This window comes from Cyprinus carpio, chromosome B14 (genome assembly GCF_018340385.1).
Source record: "Cyprinus carpio isolate SPL01 chromosome B14, ASM1834038v1, whole genome shotgun sequence".
NCBI classification, from domain to species: Eukaryota; Metazoa; Chordata; class Actinopteri; order Cypriniformes; family Cyprinidae; genus Cyprinus; species Cyprinus carpio.
The window spans coordinates 26,305,303-26,328,490 of NC_056610.1; the positions used below are offsets into that span (position 1 = coordinate 26,305,303).

At 38.9% G+C, this 23,188-nt stretch overlaps 3 pseudogenes; 1 reads left to right on the forward strand and 2 right to left on the reverse strand.

Moving 5' to 3' along the window:
• Positions 1-1,860: 1,860 nt before the first annotated feature.
• Positions 1,861-4,225, reverse strand: LOC122139702 (annotated as a pseudogene).
• A 13-nt stretch (positions 4,226-4,238) lies between these two features.
• On the forward strand, positions 4,239-16,671 carry LOC122139703 (annotated as a pseudogene).
• A 700-nt stretch (positions 16,672-17,371) lies between these two features.
• Positions 17,372-22,208, reverse strand: LOC122133869 (annotated as a pseudogene).
• Between the last annotated feature and the right edge of the window lie 980 nt (positions 22,209-23,188).

A 23,188-nucleotide genomic window follows, 5' to 3' on the forward strand; every position in this document is an offset into this window, starting at 1 on the left:
CAGGAAAACTGTACTAGTATGTGAAATGGATGGGTGGTAGTAATGCAATGATAGCATCATATTTATCTCTGCTTATCAAGTTATGTTGAGGGATGCTGAGGTACTGGTACAGAGTCTTGTGTCCTGTGGCAGCTATTGGGAGTTAATCACAGAATTTTTTTTTTTTAGAGTCTTGTCTAGTTACTATCTTAGTTTGGTGTAATGTGAACCCTCTTGAAAACACTTTTTTTTTGGCTGAAAAGAAAAAAAAGACTGCCTATTGGTTCCACATTTGTTTGTTTTGCATTAAGATGTAAAAGTTTTTTTGAGGAAATTAATTCTTTTATTGAGCAAGGAAGCATCAAATTGAGCAAAGGGGATGGTAAATAATCACATTGTCACCTTAAAAATAAACTGGAGTGTAGTTTTGACCCTGGGAGTTAATGGCTGCTGAAATTTCAGCTTTGCCATCACTGGATGAATAAATGAAAATTTGACAAACTTTTGAACAGTACTAAACAACTTCATATATATACTACTTTGTTTGGCACTGTTAATGTGCATTTCATTATCACCTTATACTAACAGCATACATTATATCCAATAAAAACCTCACTTGACTTCCGTTTGAAACTTTCTCATTGCCATTTCTCAGTTAATGCATTCTCCTTTCACAACACACTTTGCAGGAAGGGTGCTAAAGTTCCCAGTAATGTCCTAAGTAACAGTAAGAATGCAGATGTGAAGGGTTTTAAAATTACCACCATCAACCCACCCTATATTTGTGCTTAATTTTAAATTAAAACTACTATAATTATAACTTGCTAGACACGGATGAACGAAGTATAAAGTTGCATTGTGAGGGGACACTAACATGCAATTCACAGCCTTTTAAATGGTTTCTATCCATATAATTTGTTAGACCTGATCCATTTAAGCACCTCCTGCTTACTGACAAACACCGTAACTAAACCCTTTTATTAGAGATGCTGCGGTTAATAACAGCCATGTGTGTAAAATGGTGATGCATCTTAAGAAGAGGTGTGAGACTAAAATGGCAATGACTCAGATTTCTAGCAGAGAATTGCTTCACTGCTCTGTACATTGTTTATGAGCATGTAAACCATTACTTATTGCCATATTGTTTATTTTAAGTGCCCATTAGAAATAACCAAATGAAAAAATAAGCAAATTATGTCCCCATGTATGGCACCATGTTTTATCTTAGTTCCCTGTTGAACAGAAATAAAACCACATCAACAGAATAGATGGAATCAAATAAAACCAGACATTCAGTTAAAAGAACTAAACTGATTTATTGAGGATTTTCCAACCGGCGTTTGAAGCGTGAGTACATAATGACTGTGTTGTTTGCACTCGTTTTCATTCCAGTAGGTGCTGATAAATAGTTTTTGGTTTGTTCGTTTCCCTCTGTGTTTGTTTTAGAAACACAGATGAACAGTCACAGAAAGAACATGGAAAGGAAACCAGCATCGAAACAAAACCCCTTTCTCATTGTGACAGGACATCCCAGGTCCTTTGAGGGACAGGACCGTCCTTTTTTTGTGTTGGAGCCTTATGAATGAGCAGCTTGAGAAGTGAACATCACTTTTTCTGTTCTTCATATTAGACAGCTAAGTATGAAACCTCTTTTAAATTCTACTGATTATGCTTCAACATTAGCCTCAAAGAAATCTAAACTATTCCAAATGATGAGGTCAGGAGAGTCCTCTAGACCAAGAGTAGTTGGTGGTCTGTGTGGTTTTAGGTGTGATGCACAGGGAGAGTCTTCATTTAGCAGCAATACATGATCTCAGAGAGGCAATCAGTTCTGGAGGGATGTGATGTGATCTGTGTGTCATGCTCCTGTCTGAGAGTCTTTCATCCAAACATGTCCTGGGATGCATAGGATATGTAGAGAAAGCCATCGGGGTCCTCTGAACTGTGAGTAAAACTTCTCTCCCATGCTGGCTGACAAAAAGGACATCTTTCTTTCCCGAGATCAGTAGGTAGAGAGCTGAGATGCCTCTAGTTCTATCTTACTTCTGAAAGAGAAAGAGCGAGAGGGGAAATTGGTATTACTGAAAATAATTGCTTGAAAGATCTCTGAAACTTCACGGTGGTGCCTCATACAGCGAATCCAGTGACTGAAGCAACATGGCACAGCAGCACTGGCCTGATTCACCTGTTCATACAACACACATTCACACTGACTCAAGAAAAACTAGCCATGGCTCATTTTCTTTTGAGCTGCAAAATATGGACACATGCAGCTAAAACTGCATCATATAACAAAAAGAGAGAGAGTATACACACCTGAGCAGGCTGAGGAACTGCCCTAATGTCAGCTCATGTGGGACAAGAAATTTGGTTTTGTCCAGTAGTGGAAGCTTTTTCTCACGAAGGTATCTCTCCACAATTACCTAAAATACAAAAAAAAAAAAAAAAAAAAAAAAATTATATTATATATATATAGATATATATATATATTATATATATATTAAAAAAAAGCAGTTGTTTTATTTTTTTTAAACACTTTATGTTAAAAAGGTATCTTACTGGTAATTTGTTGGGGAACTTAGACCGAATAGTGCAGACTTCATCTTTTCTTGTTGCTGCAATAGAGGAACAAATATACATTTATCTGTGAATGGAACATTGTTGTACATAAAATATTGCAGACACTAATGTTTGTCACGTTGTCACATCATTTTCTGCTTGTTGCATTGCTTTTTTATGGTTTTGTTTGGTTTTTCTGAGAATCTAAAACCATTTTCCTTACAATTATATAGATTTTGAGCTAAAAAGAAAGTAAATAAGAGGCTTAATAGTAACTTTTGAGATGTTTTTTTTTCTTTAACTAGGCTACATGAAAAAGATGAGCATATATTTTAAAAAAACATGAAATTAATCTTTATTTAGCCTCTGTTTAAAAATATAAATACATTTAATGAAATGTTTACATGTATAATAATTTAATTCAGCATTTATTTTATTTTAAAATGTTTCCCCAACAATCCAAATCAGGTGACGTAGAGGAGTTTGTAAAATGCAAGAGCTGACGTTGTTGTCATGACCTACCGAGGCACTTCCTTTGCTTGAAAGGCGTAATTTCCATGGATTTCTCCGTAGGGAGGCATTCTGACTGGAGTTTGGGGAGGCCGAGAGGCTGGTCCCGAGCTGACGAAGTGCCCACGGGTGGAGGTTGTCTCAAATGCCTGTTTTCAGCTCGAGGGGCTCGGCCTTTATAACGAGTGTGGTTGTGTTTAAGGGGAGGACAGTCAGAGGTGTGAAAAGATGAGAAGTGCTTACGCGTAATTAAATGCCTTGCGGTGATATTAGGGTTTAAAGTTATGGAGCGTTACATAAGCTCTTCGAAACCTCTTCAGAGCCTCTCCCGTCCTCGCGCTTCGAACAATAATGAACCGTGGGCTGTAAATGAGCAAAGCATTCTCAGACACCGGCTATTTGAAGTTCAGCTCCGTTTTTTTTTCTGAAGTGAGTGCCATGACAGCTTAATTGCAAATCACGGCATCGGTTTGTGTAACACCTCAGTGAACAACAGACGTGAGTTCCCTAAACCCAGCTAACGGGACAAACACAAGCCGTTTATGGAACAGGGTGTGACGCGTTTTAAATACATTCTTTGTGTTGAAAAATAGATGAAAACAGAATTTTAGTCAAAAATTCAAGAATCACTAAATGTACAGACATCCAACAGACATTATATAGGCTGTGTAACTGAAGAGTTCTGATAAAAAAGCCTCAAAGTGCTGTTTGAATTTTTATTTTAAAATGAGCTTTTTTTTAATGATTTTTTAATTAGGCTCCTATGTTTATGTCCAGGAGGTTTATATATATATATATTATATATTATATATATATATATATATATATATATAGATATATACATAATAATAAAATATTTTGAGAAAGTGTGTGTATATATATATGTATGTATGTATAGGCTATGTATACATTTTTACTCATTTTCTAAAAATATTTTATTTTCCAAAGAAGAAAGTAAGTCACATGGTTAGTTTTGGAAGGAGACGTGGGTGAGTAAATGATGACAGAATTTTCATTTTTGAGTGAACAGTCTTTTGTGTTTTTGTGATAGATGACTGAGACTCAATGATGTTAGTATGTTACCGACTGCATAACCATATTGAAACAGAGCCCAGCAGGCCTCAGAGTTTGGAACAAAAGCCAGTATTTCACTTACCCTAAGGCCCTTCTTCACCATGCTCCCATTCTCAATGAGGTCAGAGACATATGAAATAAACAATGTACATTATGTGCCTGATGGACATTAGGCTATATGAAACAATAACAAGGCCAAGATAGCAATATGGTTTGGCATATTAGTTTAAACAAAACTCTTTAAACACATTTACACACCTCACTGGCTCAACAATATATTTGCTGAATCACTGAGGAGTAAAACTGTGTTTAAAGCATTTAAACTTAAATATACCATGAAATTTCAAAGCAGTTTGAAAAGTTACATATGAAATTTTGATGGATCTGACTTAAAGGTGCTCACATTAGTGTAATGTATGCAAAATAGATTATGTAAATTATTTGTATTTTACAAACAGAAATTATGTTTGTGGGTTAAGAGGATTAAAAAAAACCTGAAGTGGAAGAGAACTGCCAAAACTGAGTTTGAGGTTTCACATTTTGATGGTTTCAGCAGGAAGTTTGCCTATGAATAGTCACGTTTTATGTTAAAGAGTGATGAAAGAAGTAAGAAAGAGCTGATATGCAGAAAATATTGTGCTATAGGCCTGCTTCATATATTTTGTTTAAACTTAAGATAAGAATCCTCTTTCAGAGGCAAATGAGTCGCAATTGTAACTGTTTTATAAATTAACAAATTGATTTTACATACGTATGCATCATGCTGAAACAAGTCTAATATCTATTTATTTTCATCTGATGTTTTCATTTGTGATTTGGTTTCAGTATAAACTAAACTCTATATCCAACATGGATAGACATATATGGAGTATCCGACCTATATTTGACTATATTTGACTAATCCTCCTACCCTTGTGTCAGTGATTTAACGATTACTGATGGAAATCTTGTTTGGTGTATGCAGATACTGTCACCTGCTGGTTGGAAACAGTCTTTGTGCCAACAGAGGACGTTCTCGTCGCATAGCAGCCGATGCAGGAACCTGCTATATTTGAATCCAACAAAACCAAGCGGATATTTGATCATTTGGAAAAGTACACAAAGTAGGGTAATACACGTCATAAAAGTAACAACATACTCTTTTTCAATCACAATGTGGGTCATCAATTTTTTTTTTTTTTTTTTTTACTTTATCTGCCCAGTTGAACGTGATCCAATATTTCCTGAATGATTTAAGCAAAGGAATATTTCCATGAATTGATTCATTTTTGCCTCTTTAAAGCGCGCAAAAGAATCTTTCTAGTGAACGAATCCAAAGACTCAAATAGATTTGAGTCACTGGGGTAAATCAAAAATCTGTTCCACTAATTTTTAGTCTTTAACTTTGATAAATGAGCACAATTCAAGTTTGTTTGAAATATTATGCAACGCTACAGTCTCAACATATCCTATTAACTACTAGCAGATTCACATTCCTCGTCTTAAAAAAAGCTAATCAAATCTGTTCGAAAACTTCTCCGGCCAATCAGCAGCGAGCTTTCGCGTCTGACTCCTCCCCATTCATACTCTTTTCTTCACAGCGGTGAGCTGTGTGCAAGACTGTCGCATATATGATTCAATCCTTCAATCATCTTCATCATCATCATCATCATCAACCGAATGATAGCTGACGTGATGGTTGTGGCGTCTCAAAATGGTTAGGTGGGAAAGAATTTTTGGGGGGTGTAAATTAAGACCTTAAAAGTATGCCTTTGTTACATGTGCCTCACTGCGAAAGTTGAGTTGCGACCGTACTGCATTTTCGTGATACATTGTTACGGACTCTGAATTTTAAGCGTCGGCTCCGCTGCTGCTCATGTCGCACAGAGCTCATGCTGCATTGACAGTCGGTGCTCTGGCTAGAGGCGAGCAGTGAGCCCTCCCGTTCACCGACCACCGTGTCTGTCTACAAACCGATTTTGCGCGCACAATGGCCGGCGCCGCGGTTGTGTGAATTCGCTATGGTCGGGGAGCGATCGGGTTCGTATCGGAGAGCGGCTGAAAGCCACTCTGGCCGGCATATTGGAGCTGGACCTTCTCAGAGGACGACATCTGGAGATGGTGGATGCGGTACTGGACATGAATGGAGCGCCCGCTCACCAGGGGGACGGACTGGAGAGCGCCGCCGAGGATTGCGCCGCAACCTCCCGCAGGCAACAGGTCAGTGGGGACGTGGGAAATTCCGAAGGAACATAATGTTCCTCGTAATTTTAAACTTTGATCTCCTCTTCGAGGTGGAACCCTGCTGATGGCACCTGCTAAACGTTTCGGTGACAGTGGCATCCAGTGGAGCTCAGGTTGCATGACCTATACAGGACGCAGCTCTGTTTACATTTCAGATTTGTACACACCTTTTTCTTCAACGTGTCAAGGTTGAGTTGGAGAGCACAGCTAATTTTGGGCCCCTGCATACAATACATGTTGATTGCGCCAATACAAAATTGTTGGGGGAGTGGGGTAAGCTGTGTCATTTTAAGTTTGCCTCTGGGAAAGGAAATTAGATCTAATATGTCCAATTATATATCAGGAAGCTTGTTATCAAGTAAAATGAGAACACATATATTAGAAATTTAAAATATGACTTCTCAGAAAAAGATAGTTGCTTCATGTTGGGGGTAAGTTGAATCATTGCAACGTGAACATTTTATATAAAAAATATACTCAACCAGTTTACTAATATATTAATCTCATTCCAATGTCTTAATTTTGTAGATACCACCCTGGACATTTTTAATATTATTTTAATATTTGATTGTACAAAAAAAGTAACATTTTGCAGTTGTATTTTTAGTAATAGTTCCATATTTTTCCCCAATTCAGCATTATGGGGAAAATATTTAATAATGAAATAATTTACACAAATTTTACATGTTTTTTTTACACAGGTAATTAACCGACTGAATAAATCTGTTTTGATATGAAATTAATTTAAAAAATACTTTGGCATGCAAAAGAGAAAACAAAGTAAAAAGAAAATAATTTAAAAATTTTTCATGTGCATTGCTCAAAAGTTGGCAACTGTAAATGAAAGGCTCTTTCTAAACATATGGTCATGTGACAAATTATGCTCTGTTTGGTGAAGTGTGGCACAGTTTACCCCACTATCAATCCCTGTATGTTGTACAGACTATTCAGTAACAAAATGTTGATTTTTTGTCATGCTGATGTGCAGGGCTCTTGACCAGGTATGGAGGACTGATAACAGGTGCAGTTCAGGTGTGTGCTTGTGTAATGAGAGAAAGGAGGGAAGTGTATGTGAGAGTTGACAATAGAAGCACCATTGTGTGTTTTTATAAAATGGACAGTGTGCATGTGAACTCAAGCAAAGCCACAAATGTGAAATGCATTTAATAGTGGCAAATAGCTCATAAATTATTTCTCATGTCCTTCATTTGTTATAGGGCGTTTATATAATTATCCGGGATCTCCTAGATCAAAGTGACGTGATTAAGAGTGTTTCTTTCATGGCATTTAAAATTGTTTTTGCAATAACAAAAGGCTTTTGAAGGACACTTACAAGTAGCCATTCAGTCCAGCAAAATGTGCGCATGAGAAACAGCAATATGTATCATTAGACAAAAGTATTAGTCATCATCGGGGCAATGTTGTTGCCTCTCCACCTACGCGATTTCCATTTGCATAAACACCACATGGAGAAATGTTTCTCTTGTCGGCGTCACAGATATCACCTCTCCTCTGCTACCCGCTGAGGGAGAGAGAGGATGGAGGGAAATGGACAGAAAGATGGAGAACGGGGGTGTGCCATGCAGAGCAACTGATATATTAACCCCTCGCTAGGATAGACTTCTGCGCAATGGCTGAATGCAGCATCAGATTTCATAGCTAATATTGCATATTACATTTTACTGACATTGATTTATTAGATGGTTCCTATATATGTTTTTTCACTTTCAGTCAAAGAGTGGATTGCTCTGATTCAGTGGTTGAAAAGCTGTCTTCCTGTTGGCCTCCCACAAGACTCACCTTGTTATTAAAATATGATGTTAAGCCATTTCCAGTGTCAGTGAGGGAATTGAATGAGTAATTCCTCTGTCAGTGGAATTGATGGCCAGACTGGACATTTGTCTTATTATTTCCATTATTTTATTAGACTCATATAATGTACTTTCCATGTGCCAGAGCACTCCTTCATGAATTGATCGGTAGCTGGAAAATGGCCAGTGCACCCTGCGTGAGACTTGTATCAGGTTTCCCCCATTGAGCAAATGCTTCTTCCAATTCCCCTCCTGGTGAAATTAAATAAATTGCAACTGTATACCAGGATAATGCAGTATACATTCTGTCTAGATGTGCGCATGGGTATATATATATATATATGAACAAATTTGGACTTTGGAGGCAAATTATACGTCTTCGCGCATTTCATTCAGGGGTGGCAAGGAAAAATGAAACTAATTCAAAAGGTGACTATATGTCATCTTTTCCCTCGACGTGTCCTGGCTGGAATTGTTTAAAATGTACAAGTGTTGACTTTATTTTACTATTCTTTTTATATATGCTGGAGATAATGACTGAAAAGTAGTTTGACCAGTAGCATGCAGGCATTGCACATAATCAAACCAATTGTGGTGTGCGGGAAGATGGGAATCTACAGAGAACGGTCAAAACTGATGCAAATGTAGCCTACATATAATGTGTGAGGACTGTGAAGAGAATGTCAAGAGGAAAACAAAGCCAAAACCAAGGCAATTTAGAAATCCTGACCCAGACATGTCCAGTAAATAAAAGTTGTGTACGGTCACCTTAGATGGGTTTTTTGTCAAATGCATGTGGAAGTGTCAGTGCACGTGTTAGTCCATGTTCAACCAGCAAAGAGACAGTTAAAGTATTGCTGCTAAATCGGATGTGTGGGCGAGAGGAGAGGAGAAGGAGAGCGAGAAAAGAGAAGGAGAGAGAGGGCAGGAAGAGAGGAGAGGCCTGACAGTTCTCTGAAGTGAAGTGGGGGAGGCAGTTATATCCAGGAGTGGTGGTGGTTGGGAGGGGGTCTCACATAAGAGATGCCTCCTTCATGCTGTTCCTCTCACTAGGCAACCCATCCCCCGTGCTCTCTACTTTTATTCAAAACTTTTTTTGCTATCTAGTGTCTTTATGCCCCCCTCCATGAGTTTTCCACCTTCATCTTTTCATCCCAGAATGTCCTGCTCACTCTTTACTCTGTATGTTTTTCTTTCCATATGTATTTTTAGTGTCCAAGACAGGATTGTGGGTAAACTGCTGGAGCAGAGATAAGCCTGGTCAAAGTCTGTCTTTCAATACCCACTATCCCCCGTCTTTTCTCCCTCTCTCCTTTGTTTCATCATCTGTCTTTCTCCACTCTGCTTATTAACAGCCCTCCCCCGACTTTTTTTCATTTCGCCAATGCATCACCTGCATTGTCTGTGTAAAAGTCTGACAGAAGGTTGATCGGACTTAAAAGGATATGCACAATAGTCACTTGATTTGATGGGATTCCTCAGAAGTGCTGCAAAGGAAGATTCCTTGCGATGGGGAGAGGTTGGGGATCACAAACAACTAACCCCATAAACGTCTTCAAGTTGATAAGTGATTCAAAACTTCTGAAGTTTAACTGAAGCATTCCCTTGATGGATCTTAGTTTATCAGTCTTTTAGAGGGGTCATATGACGTTGCTAAAAAAGAAAAATAGTTTTGTGTATTTGGTGTAATTAAATGTTTTTATGCGGTTTAAGGTTAAAAAAACACATTATTTTCCATACACTGTACATTATTGTTTCTCCTTTATGCCCCGCCTTTCTGAAACATGTCGGTTTTTTTATGGATTGTCGTTCCGAAAAGTTAGGTGTACGCTGATTGGCCAGCTATCCAGTGTATTGTGATTGGCCAAATACCTCAAGCGTGTGACGGAAAATGTAACGCCCCTTAACATACTGTGATGATGTGTCCGGGGTGCGATGAGACAAAAATAATAAAAACCTATTACAGACAACGCATTTGTTGCATCCAGTGGGGACATAATTACTGATTATAATGACTTGCGTTTGCATCGCGCCGCGTAAACATAAAACCATGTCCTGCATTTGTGATCAGAGAAACGACAAACAACAAGCGCTATTCTTCACTGCTTAAAACTCGTGTTTTTTTTTCATCAGTGGCAAAATTCTTTAATATGAAAACATACTTACAGACGGTGAGTCAGAACAGCCTGCATTGTAGTCTATACTCTCCCAGGATCAGGAACAAGCCCTCCATAAAATGCGCTGCACACTGAATATTTGGTTTGAACTGTTCCGGAACAGTGTTGTAAATACAACTTAACCACCAATTTCTAATTATGTCCTCTTTTGGAAGACCAAACAAAAGTAGTTTTGCTTTTACAAGGAAAACACACAGCAGTTCCATTACATGGCAATACTACAGTGAGAATCCAAATTTCTTTGCGTGAACATTTGGCGGTGTTATGCAAATCTTCTCACACAGTGACGCACACATATGGGGGCGTGTTTAAACAAGGCATTTTAGGAGGGCATGGAGTAGTCTTAAATTTTATAAAGAATATCTCTTTGTGTTTGGAGACTTTAGTCTTTGCAACTTTAGGGATCTTATCTATTCACAAACAGCTTGTAACACCTCCAACGAGAAAGGAAACTTGAAATGGCATCATATGACCGCTTTTAAAATCCTCTTAGAAAGCAGGCTTATACATCATAAAGTCACCAGCTAATGATGTGGATTCTCCTTACAGGTGTACTTTTTTGTAAATATATACATCACAGATACATGACTTCTATCCTGATATTAACATCTGTGTCTGTGGTCAGCTGAGACAAATTGCTGTTTACATTAGATATATTGACGTGTCTCAAATGCACCTCCAGTGACCAGCTGTGATCGTATTTCGAGGAGAGGATCTCTGATTTCAGGGCTACGTACATAAGTCACTATGTAAATGTGTTATTGCATGTTGATAAAGCACTTTTTTTTAAACTATTTAAAAAATAAAAACAAATTTTAATTGTGGACATTATGTTTTGATGGGAATGCTGTTATTTTAGCATATATTAAAGGGATTAGTTCACTCAAAAATGAAAATTATGTTGTTAATTCATTCCATACCCGTAAGACCTTCGTTCATCTTCAGGAACACAAAAATCTGAGAGCTTTCTGAACCTGCATAGATAGCAACACAACTGACATGTTCAAGGCCCACAAAGGTAATAAGGACATCATTAAAATAGTTAATGTGTCATCAGTGGTTCAACCTTAATTTTATGAAGCTACAAGCTACAAAGTATATGACATTCTTTTTTCAGATTAGTGCAAACAAAGATTTTTTTATGAAAATATACCATCTCTGTGAGTACATAATGCAAGTGGATGTTCCCCTCAAAGTTGACATTTTAAAAACCATACAAAGTGTGTTGATTCATTGATTCATCAGTGTGAACCCAAGTGATAAATCAATGTGTTCTGAAGCGACAGGTGTGTGTGAGAAAAATACTAATATTTTAAATTTTTAAACTATAAACCATCTGATGTAGCACTTCACAACACTCATGAACCCACTTATGAATTTCCCTTTAACTTAACAGTTGTTTGGTGTGGCAGATTATCTCTGTCACTGGCATTGATGTTTATTGATGTTGTGTGCATGTTCATGTCTGCGTATTCCAGATTTTTCAATACGATGGTTATTGTTCTTTTTAAACCATGCACATTTTTTTTTAAAAGTTAAAACCATTTGTTTTGGGGAAATAATCGATTGACAGGTGAATAGGTGGTCCTTTGCTGCTGTCTGGGATACGTCATGATGGATTAGTGTTTAGCAACAAATACAATGCGATTACATGCATCATGATCGTATGTTAATACCAGGTTGTAAACAGGGTCTTTGTGTCATCACCTTATCTTGTAGTAACATGACTCCTCCATCTGTTTTCAGAGTCTGTTGCCTGCAAACCCTGATCTGTCTTGCCTCGGCACGACAGGAGAGGGGGTAAGCTCACGCTGGTCCACTCTGTCCTGGGACATCCCGTCTGATCTGCTGTCCTCTCCCACTCCAGACTTCCCTGGCACAACACCACTTGACTGCGACTCTAGACCAAGCTCAGGTGCTTGTACTCCAAATTAAACCTTTGGTGTTTTTAAAGAACAGTTCAGAATGTCTTTGTGTGGATACTTGAACCTATAGCAAAAGACTGCTTGAAATATCTCACGTCAAGATTCTTCTCTAAAGCTCTTTTTTTCCACAAAGAGGAATTGTGTGATTAATCATTGTTCCACAGTATTGTTTCCCTTTTTAGTATTTGGCATTTGAAGCATTATATAATTATTTAGTCACAATTGGTTATTTTTGGTATTGTATTTTATTCAGCAGTGTTAGTCAAAACCTGGTATGAAAAGATGACTAATATGAAACATAAAAAATAAACATCATGAAATGTAAATACTAATTTTTATAGTCAGAAAATCCATGAACACTGACTGATAACTAGGGGAATTAAAGACACCCAAAGAACAAAATTTAATGAGGTATTTACATAAAGTCGATTTGTTGTCTCTCTGCATCCAATACAAAGTCAAAACATGCTACAGCTTAAAATATGTAATTTATTTTTGTTTTGTATGCAAAATAAAAGGTAATATCCAGATATCCAGAGAGACAATAAATCATATATTCCGAAATAATATATCTTAGACCAAAATAGCAATGTTTTGATAGTGCCACAAAAACACAAATGGCTCTCTTAGCTGGGATAGGAGAATATTGAAAAGATGATACACTTAAGCAACAAAACAACAAAATGGAACCATTTTGGATAAACTATGTAGATTCCTCAAATCAGTGGAACTATGTGAAATATCTAAATCAAAAGCAGTTATCCTTTAAGCCCTCCCTGAAGAATGAGCCCTGCATGAAATAGTAATACATTTCACACAAGTGCATGACTCATAGCTTGGATTGCTTGGGGCTCTGTGATTCAGTGTTGACATTTCAACTTCAACATGACACATAGTTTCTGTGTTTTTGGCAGTTCTCTTTTTACTCTGGCAAACATTAACCCTGGCTTTTTATTGCAAACCATCATTTATATCATGTGTCACCCCTGAGGCACTGCTCCCCCTAACGCTCTTAACTTCATCCATCATTCTCTTGTCTGCAGGTTTTTTTACTCGGTCAGTGGGAGTTCTCTGTCAGACTCTTGTTACTCCGTATCCAGCGAGGCGGCTCCTGGAGGGTCAGTGAAAGTCAGCTGTAGGCCTCGCTCACTAGATCATAGTGCCACTCACTGGAGGGAGGCTGAGTCTCATAGTACAGAGTGTCCCGAGGGCACAGTGGAGAAACAAGAAAGGAGGCCCTTTTCTACTGGTATGACTTGTGATCTTAAAATATCCAATGTCATATTTCATTCAAAACCCAAAAGAAAGAAGAACTTAAAAACCCATTTGCCCATTTATATAAGCAAAAATTGTTAGAAATACTTATACATGATGGTAGGATGTGTTGTACATTTGTATTTTGTTCAAGATAATTTAAATACTTATTAAAAAAAAGCTTGTAATATAGTAATGAGCATTTAATGATAAGCACTATTTGCTAGTAATAGGAATTAAAAACTTAAAGTACAACAAAAATGTAAAATGTCCATATGCATAATTATTATTTACAGTAATAATAATTTTGTTTGGGAATGTAAAATATATATATATATATATATATATATATATAGTTTAAAAATAATATTCTTTTTTTTAATAGTTTGGTGTTTTTTACATAATTTATTATTGTATATTAAATAAGAAGAATGTAAATAATAAATTTACAAACTTTTTTTGTTCTTTGTGAACAGGGGATCTTGAGCTCAATAGCCTCATGTTCCTGACAGACCTTTGTTCCAGTTTGGGAGGCATTCATCCCGACTCTCTTTTACCCTCTTCCAACACCAGTCCACAGCTTCAGCTGGACCCTAAATTTTGCTCTGACCTAGTTTCTCGGAAGACAAAAGAGGTGTACCCTTACCCTAGTCCGCTTCATGCTGTGGCCCTCCAGAGCCCCCTGTTCACCACCTGCCAGGAACCTTCCCCCACCCACCTCTCCCCCAGTCCAGAGAGCGATCAGCCTGTGGAGCCAGGGCTTGAGCAACCTCCTGAGAAAGGCCAACCCCCAGCCTCTCCTTCCTTTACTCAGCTGGAGCAATACATCAACAGATTAGTCCATCAGCATCACCGCAGGGTGGCCCCTGAAACTTCCAGCCGTGGACTCCAAATAAAACATCGCAGGAGCTGGTTATGAGGGGATTCACCCAAGAAGTGCTTCCTACTCCAGCCTGTCTGGAGGGAATGCTACCCCTTGCAGGTCTATCCTGGGCAATTCAGCGAGAGTCAGCCTCAGCAGTATTGGCAAACGCGCAAGTCGCAATTCCATCAACCTAGGAAACTTGCCCTCCGTGACAGGGGAGGATTTCAACATCAGCCTCCACTTAAATCTGAATTTGAACCTGAATCCAAACCTGAACAACACTTTGAGTGTTGATGCTAAAAATGTGAAAGAAGAGGTCTCAGGATCGTGTGGGCATCTCTCCGCAAGTATAGTCACTCCAACTGCTTCCCCTTCCTCTTCGACATCCACCATCACCAGCACTCCAAACTGGAGCAGGAGACCAAGGATCTCCACCTGCCCTTCCTCTGTGAACAATCGAGGGTCTCTGGAGATAACTGGAAAGAACTTTGGGCAAATGGGATTCTCCAAGTCACTAGACTGGAGTGGAGCCTCGAGGGAAGAGGCAGAGGGTTGTCCTCCAACCAAAGTTTCAGACAGCCCTCCCAAACTTAATGAGGACTCTGCAGTTGTATTTGAAATCTCTCGTGTATCTGGCCTGCCGAGATCTGTAGTTCTTGGCTTGATGGAGGAGGGGGTGGAGTTGGATACCGAATGTTTTAGGAGTGAACGAGAAAGAGGTGTAGGCTCAGCTTCTCCAAGTAACGTTCCTATACACTGCACTCATCCAGCTCATCATTTCAGCACCCGTTTGGATTAGATCGAACTAATCTGACACCAGCATCAAACGTCTGGGCAGGGTGCAGGGCTCTGGACAGGATTACATATCTCAACAGCATCGCCTACAAGTTTCACACTCGGATTTGCCATTCGGCACTGACGTCACAGTCAGGTAGCCCTCATTCAGACAATTCTGGTCACACTCCTACTCGTTCTTCTCCCATTCTGCCTTTCCCCACATAATCAATCAGACTCTGCCTCCTCTCCAGCTCCTCCCACAACAGAGTCCACTCTCCTCCTCGGCTACTTTCAAATTCACCCTTCACTCCTGCCCAGCTTTCAGTATTTCGGCGTGACTCCCCATCTCAATGCTCTCTTCCACGCTTTCACCCATGTAGTTCCCCACTGGAGGGTCCCATTCGGCCTCGTGGAGGTTCCCTCAGGGCAGAACCCAGGGGCTGGGTGGAGGCCTCAAGATAGAGGGTGGAGGAGGAGGGGGGATGGAGAGAGCAGCTCTACCAAGGCAAACATGCCTCAAGAGAACTTATTCGAGCATCCACAGTTAGTAGCTATTCAGGCAGGGACTATGGCACCGGATGGGAGGATGAAATGAGCACAGAAACCTCTAAAAAGGGTGGAAAGTTTTGGAAGGGGTTCGAAACACGATTTTGGGAAAGAGAGGAAGAGGAGTATGAGCGAGATGAAAGGCCTGGAGGATTTGGTTGGAGGCATACCTCGTTTAAAAGAAACATCCTCCAGTAGGCAAGATCAAAGGGGGAACAACTCGAAAAAGAAAGGTACGAGTTGGGACAGTCGCAGTTCCAGCCTCCGGTTGTCCAGGCGATCGTTATTTCGAAGCGAGTCTCAGGGAATTCTCGAGCCAAATTCTCAGAAACGAGAAAGCAATCAGTGGCGTTCCTCATTTGAGATCAGCCGTGCAGGACGGGGCTCTGAACGTGCTCGCAATCTTGTGAGAAAGGAGGAGAAACATCATTCTTCAACTGCCAGTCTTTTCCATCTCTCTCGTTCCCAGAGCCTGGAGGGAAGCAGTCACTCGCTTTCTCCGCTTTCATCTCCATCGCTCTCGCCCTCGCCACCCCCATCGGCTCCTCTCACCCGTTCCAGATCATTCCGTGACCTCGGAAGGAAAGTGTTTGGCTCTATGAGGTCCCTCAGTTTCAATAAAAACCACAAGTCGAAAAAGAAAGATTAGTATGAACATTTCAAAATGGTAGAAGCCAAGCTGCCAACTTTTCCAAACTTACAATTTTCTCTCTTTCTGCTTGCTTAAGTGCTTCTGCATGCCATGCTGTGCTGTGTCTATGTGCACTCTAATGGTCATAGTGTTGCTGGTGTTGTTTTTACTATGAACATATGCTTTACAAAGCACTCTTTGTTATATGCTGACCAGATACAAAAAGATGTTGTTTGAACTTATGCTCAGGACTTTGAAAATAATATAGAATTTGAAATGATTGTTCAAGTGCTGAAACTGATGAAATGATGAAAAAAATCAATAAAAGTATTTCCAATTTAAAACGAGCCTTACTGATTTGCTTGGCAATGTCTGCATATGTTGCTACTGCTGAGTGAAGTGTTTTTTATGGTACAATAGGATTACATGAGATCTCACATACAAAAATCTGCTGTCATAGACTTACATTAAATGTCTTCTCACAGCATTTCCATAATCATATTAGCATAAGCCATTAACAATCGAACAACAGCTTTTGAGCATTCTGTGTCAAATGGCAAATAAATTATGCATAGAGTTATTTCAAAAATATTTATTAGGATAACTAAACAGAAGACGAGTACTTTCATCTGAAATTTTTATATATATATATATATATATATATATATATATATATATATATATATATATAATACACACACACACACAACTGGAAGAAATTGAATGCAAAACAGAATGAGCTAGACAGTGTATTAGGCATACAAGACCAGAATACAATGCATTTTAAGTGCATTAAAATTCTTGTTCAAGCTGCCACATTGCACCAGATTTCAGCCACACATCCAGTCCTGCTACTGGATCTTCAACACCAGTAAATGCCATATGTAGCAAATTATCCATACCCTGAAGCAAAATATCCCACTTGCCTCCTGGTGACATCAGCTCAAGCGTCATTTAACTTCATGTATGTTCCTGCGGAGTGGTGTATTTGTCCGTCCGTTTAGACCAATTTCTGGGTCTTCTCCTCTGCTAACTGCTCCTCACTCTGGTTTCTGCTTGCTGAACATGCCTTTGTACAGTGCCTTCTCTTTCTGATAGTCTTGGCTGAGTCTCTCCTCCACTCGCTGCAGCTGTTTTCTTTACATCAGGATCTGAGAAATGAAGAACAGGGTGATATGCATGCCTCATTATTTCCAATCTAAGCACTGACATAAACTTTGAATGCAGATGTGAAACAGCAGTTCAATCGAAGGCTGCAGAGCAAAGGTGTTTGATCTTACCGACTCTTAAGAAAATGGATGCATCCACAAACTCTAATAACGCAACACTGCATTACATAACAGGCTCCCACACTGTATTCCTTTGTGAAAACTGTAGCTGAAAACCCCTGGCAGCATTATCAGTAGTTCCCAACCTTTATCTCAGGGGATTTTTTTTCCGTCATGCTTTCTGACACGCACATGTAAACGTATGCACACATACACTTTTTTTTTATTTAATAGGACAACCAAACTTGTGAAGATAGGCAACAGATAAACCAAGATTAATAAGTCTGTGGTATACTCTGGAAAATGAAACTTATCAAATGACCAGCCCAGTAATATTTACATTTACATTTAGTCATTTAGTAGATGCTTTTATCCAAAGCGACTTACAAATGAGGACAATGGAAGCAATCATAAACAACAAAAGAGCAATGATATATAAGTGCTATAACAAGTCTCAGTTAGCCTAAACGCAGTATACGTAGCAAGGGCTTTTAAATAATATAATAAATAAAAAGAAAACCGATAGAATAGAAAAAGAATAGAGCAAGCTAGTGTTCGAGGTCTTTTTTTTTTTATAATTGTATAATAAATGAAAAGAAAATAGATAGAATACAAAAAGATTAGAAAGGTAGTTAGATGTTTTTTTTTTTTTTTTTAAATAGAATTAGAATAGTGAGTGCAAAAGTTAGAGGGTCAAATAAAGATGGAAGAGATGTGTTTTAAGCCGATTCTTGAAGATGGCTTGACTGAGCTGCTCAGATTGAGTTGGGCAGATATATTTTAATGTGAACCCTGTGTCTGTCTTTTTTTCAGCAAGCAGTGTTATATCAAATCATATGATTGCCATATGATTATCATTGCACACTTATAGCATGCTGAGAATTTTCACTTATTCTGTGTGGCATGCTTAGATGCCTGTTCACACAGGACACATTCTTGTATTTAACTATAGCATTATCTGAAGGAACGGAAGAGAATGCAGGGGTCTTGTGACATGTTTTAGAACTATTTTTAACTTGACTGCTCATTGCATTAGACTGAAAAAATAGCTAGACAAAAGCAAATATCTGACACCCACATGGACAGAGATAATTAAAATATTACGTAGACAGAAGCAGTAAGTGAACGACCCACAGCTCTTTTGATTTTTCTCAGCTAGATATGCGTTTATATCATAACGATAATTTGTCAAACTGAATAAAGCGAAATCCCTAGGAGAGCTCTGGCGACCCCTGGTGCAGTTTGGCGAATGATCAAGCAGACAAGCAAAACAGTTGGATGTGGTAGGTTTTTACCGTTAGGTTTCCCCCTGCTGGCCTGTGTGAGGTAATGTCGAGCAGTCTGAGCATCACCCCAGCTCTAATGGGCCACTCCAGCTCTGTAGAGGGCCTTAATGTCACTGACCTCCACTGGAGCACTTTCAGACTGTACTCTAAACACACGGCCATAGTCCACCAGCTCTCGCTGCAGCAGAACATGCTGTGAAACACACAAATAGGTAAAGAGAGGAATGCTTCCACAGATAAGATATAAATAAAAACTGTCATTCAAAACTTTGTCATCAGTAAGATTTTTTGAAAGAAGTCTCTTATGCCCACAAAGGCTTTATTTGGTCAAAAACAGTGATATTTGTGAAATACTATTAAAATCTCAAATACACTGTAAAGTCAGATTTTTTCTTGTGAAGGCAACTACATGCTTGCATAATTTTTTTTGATGAATCTTTGAAGAATAGAAAGTTGAAAAGAACAGTATTTATTTAAATGGAAATCTTTTCTAAGATTATAAATCCCTTTACTGTCACTTTTGAGTTTGTTTTTTTTTTTTTTTTTTGTTTAGTGTGTCCTTGCTGAATATAAGTATACATTTCTTTAAAAAGACCTCAAACTTTTGAATGGTAGTGTTTAATAAAGCAAGATCTCTTCTGCTATGGGTTCTCATGAGATCAAGGACAAAGTTCACACAATTTAGTTTCCTATTTCTCATATGATTAACTGCTATGGTTAGAGGTTTTAATGTGGTCAGTATGATGAGATGCCAGCAAAAGAGTGAGAGCTCTTATTATGGGGGTAAAATAGATGGAAAACGGTTTTGCTGAGATAGACAGAAATGGAGGGATTTGGGTTCAGAGGTTTCAAACCAATATGAAATGGTTAAACCAAATGGTATGATAACGCATGACCAATGATGATACCTAGCCTAGCCTGCCCAGTAAGAAACTGTTCCTATAAACGTGCTTAAAAATGCACAAAAATTAGCAAAGGTGCCTGCAAAATTATTACACTTTAGTGTTACTTAATTCAGTACCAAGGCACTTACTACCTCACACCGCCACAGTATCTTTTTTGGAAGGAATACACACCTGCTAAATTGTTATAAGCAGTCTACTTGAGTGCTCCTCAGCAGGTCCTCCTGCGCCTGGCTCAGTTTAGGCACCCGAGGCACAAACCCTTGCAGGGCAGAGGTCACCTCAGAGTCCAGGCCACGGAGAACAAGCAAAGCACGATGATAACATCCAATGGCTGTGCGCACATTTTTCTCCCGGTAGAATGCATTCCCCTCTGTCTTTAACCGAATTGCCTCCTGGAGCTGTGACTCCAAACGGGAACCAGATGATCCTCCAGTGGCTCCCAAACATGACGATGCACGGGCCTCTGCCCCATCATCCCCTGCAGTAGGACCTAAAACCTGCCAAACATAACCAAAATAAAGAGTTGACAACACAAAACTACTGCATTATTAACCCTACAGGTGCATCTCAAAAATAAATTAGAATGTCGTGGGAAAAGTTCATTTATTTCAGTAATTCAACTCAAATGGTGAAACTCATGTATTAAATAAATTCAATGCACACAGACTGACGTAGTTTAGGTCTTTGATTCTTTTAATTGTGATGATTTTGGCTCACATTTAACAAAAACCCACCAATTCACAACAAATTTCAACAAATTAGAATACTTCATCAGACCAATAAAAAAAAAAAAAAACTTTTTTAGTGAATTGTTGGCCTTCTGGAAAGTATGTTCATTTAGTACTGTAAATGTACTCAATACTTGGTAGGGGCTCCTTTTGCTTTAATTACTGCCTCAATTCGGCATGGCATGGAGGTGATCAGTGTGTGGCAACTGCTGAGGTGGTATGGATCCCAGGTTTCTTTGACAGAGGTCTTCAGCTCATCTGCATTTTTTGGTCTCTTGTTTCTCATTTTACTCTTGACAATACCCCTAGATTCTCGATGGGGTTCAGGTCTGGTGAGTTTGCTGGCCAGTCAAGCACACCAACACCATGGTCATTTAACCAACTTTTGGTGCTTTTGGCAGTGTGGGCAGGTGCCAAATCCTGCTGGAAAATGTAATCTGTTTCTTCAAAAAGCTGGTCAGAAGAAGAAGGAAGCATGAAGTGCTCCAAAATCTTCTTGGTAAAATGGGTCCTGCAGTGACTTTGGTTTTCAAAGATCACAATGGACCAACACCAGCTGATGACATTGTACCCCAAATCATCACAGACTGTGGAAACTTAACACTGGACTTCAAGCAACTTGGGCTATGAGGGAGTGAGCTTCTCCACCCTTCCTCCAGACTCTAGGACCTTGGTTTCCAAATGAAATACAAAAACTGTTCTCATCTGAAAAGTCTCACCTAAAAAATCTCACCTAAGTCCAGTTCTTCTTCTCCTTAGCCCAGGTAAGACGCCTCTGACATTGTCTGTTGGTTCAGGAGTGGCTTAACAAGAGGAATACGACAACTGTAGCCAAATTCCTTGACACGTCCTGTGTGGGTGGCTCTTGATGCCATGACCCCAGCCTCAGTCCATTCCTTGTGAAGTTCACTCAAATTCTTGAATCGATTTTGCTTGACAATCCTCATAAGGCTGCGGTTCTCTCGGTTGGGTGTGCATCTTTTTTCTTCCACACTTTTTGTCCTTCCATATCAACTTTCTGTTGAAACATGCTTGGATACAGCACTCTGTGAAGAGCCAGTTCTTTGGCAATGATGTTTGGGTGTCTTACCCTCCCTCCTTGTGAAGGGTGTCAATGATTGTCTTCCGGACAACTGTCAGATCACCAGTCTTCCCCAGGATTTGTGTAGCCTAGTGAACCAAACTGAGAGACCATTTTGAAGGCTCAGGAAACCTTTGCAGTTTTGAGTTGATTAGCTGATTGGCATGTCACCATATTCTAATTTGTTGAGAAAGTGAATGGTGAGTTTTTTTGTTAAAAATCATCTCACAATTAAAAGAACCAAAGACGGTAATCTACTTCAGTCTGTGTGCATTGATTTATTTAATACACGAGTTTCACAATTTGAGTTGAATTACTATAATAAATGAACTTTTCCACAACATTTTAATTTATTGAGATGCACCTGTATATGTAGCCACAGCATCTGAAACAGGATACCAGTCTGACATTCATTATTTGCTGGGTTTAGAAAATTCAGAAAGGTCTCACATCCTGGCCAAGCCAAACCAGTAGATGTATATCTGGTTTCGTATGACAAGATAATAAGTCCCCTCTAAAACCATAAAGCAAGAGAGACAAATTAACACCAGCAAACCACCTTAGGCTGTTTTTCCCAACAGAACACTGCTCACTTTCATGTTCATTCATTATGTGTGTAGTTTGCCAGTTTTAAAACGCTTACTAATAAATAAATAAATAAAAAACCAAACACGCTCACTGAAATCGACCGTAGTATATAACAGAATTCACATAATTGAAAAAAAAATTAACTTTTTGAAACGTAAACACATTTCAATGAAAATGAACTGCGGCCAGCACAGCATGCAGCCTCGCTTGGATTTATCACATAGAAAAGGACCACAACACGTCAAGTATCTTTTTTAACCTTTTCAGTCCATTGCGTTTAAAGCTTTTAAAACGGTTTTGCAGTCTGCTTAGAAGCCAGTTTAATGAACGAAAATATTGTTGGGACACCAAAGAAACAAATCTGTTGACACTCTTCTTCGTGCTTTTTGTTATGGTTGCAGCGTTGCATTCGTCCACTACTTTACCTACCTACCGGTAGAATATTAATAGCGCAAACCTCATATCAGCGATTTACAATAATAATCTACATCTATGATTCTACACTTCTACAATCTTTAAAATGTAGAATGTAGGTGGGAAAAAATGTACTAAACAAAAATAAATCCGATAATACGTTTTTATCCTGACCTCACATTGAGGCATCAAATGTCAGCTTTTCTTTTTATTTCTTTTAAAAACGGTGGGTGTAAAAATATATATTATGTGGTATGATCTAACTTTCCATTGGTAACAACAAGCAGCATGACGTTTGATTTGGAAACAAATGCAGAATCATGATGGATGACCCCATTTCATCATAACGCTGATCCAGTGACCGAATTACGCTTTAATGGGTGTGTCCGGCGCTGCCTTTTGTGATGGAAAAACCCAAACCGAGCCCGCTTTACTGACGTTTGTAATCAAATGTCAATTAAATATTTTAATCAAATGAAATCAATCACAGACATATTGATATAAAGATGCAGTTTATGTTGCGGTCTCTGAGTCGCGTCGCGCGTACGTGAGGCTCGTGCGTCAGTCAGAGGTCGGTTGTGTAACGG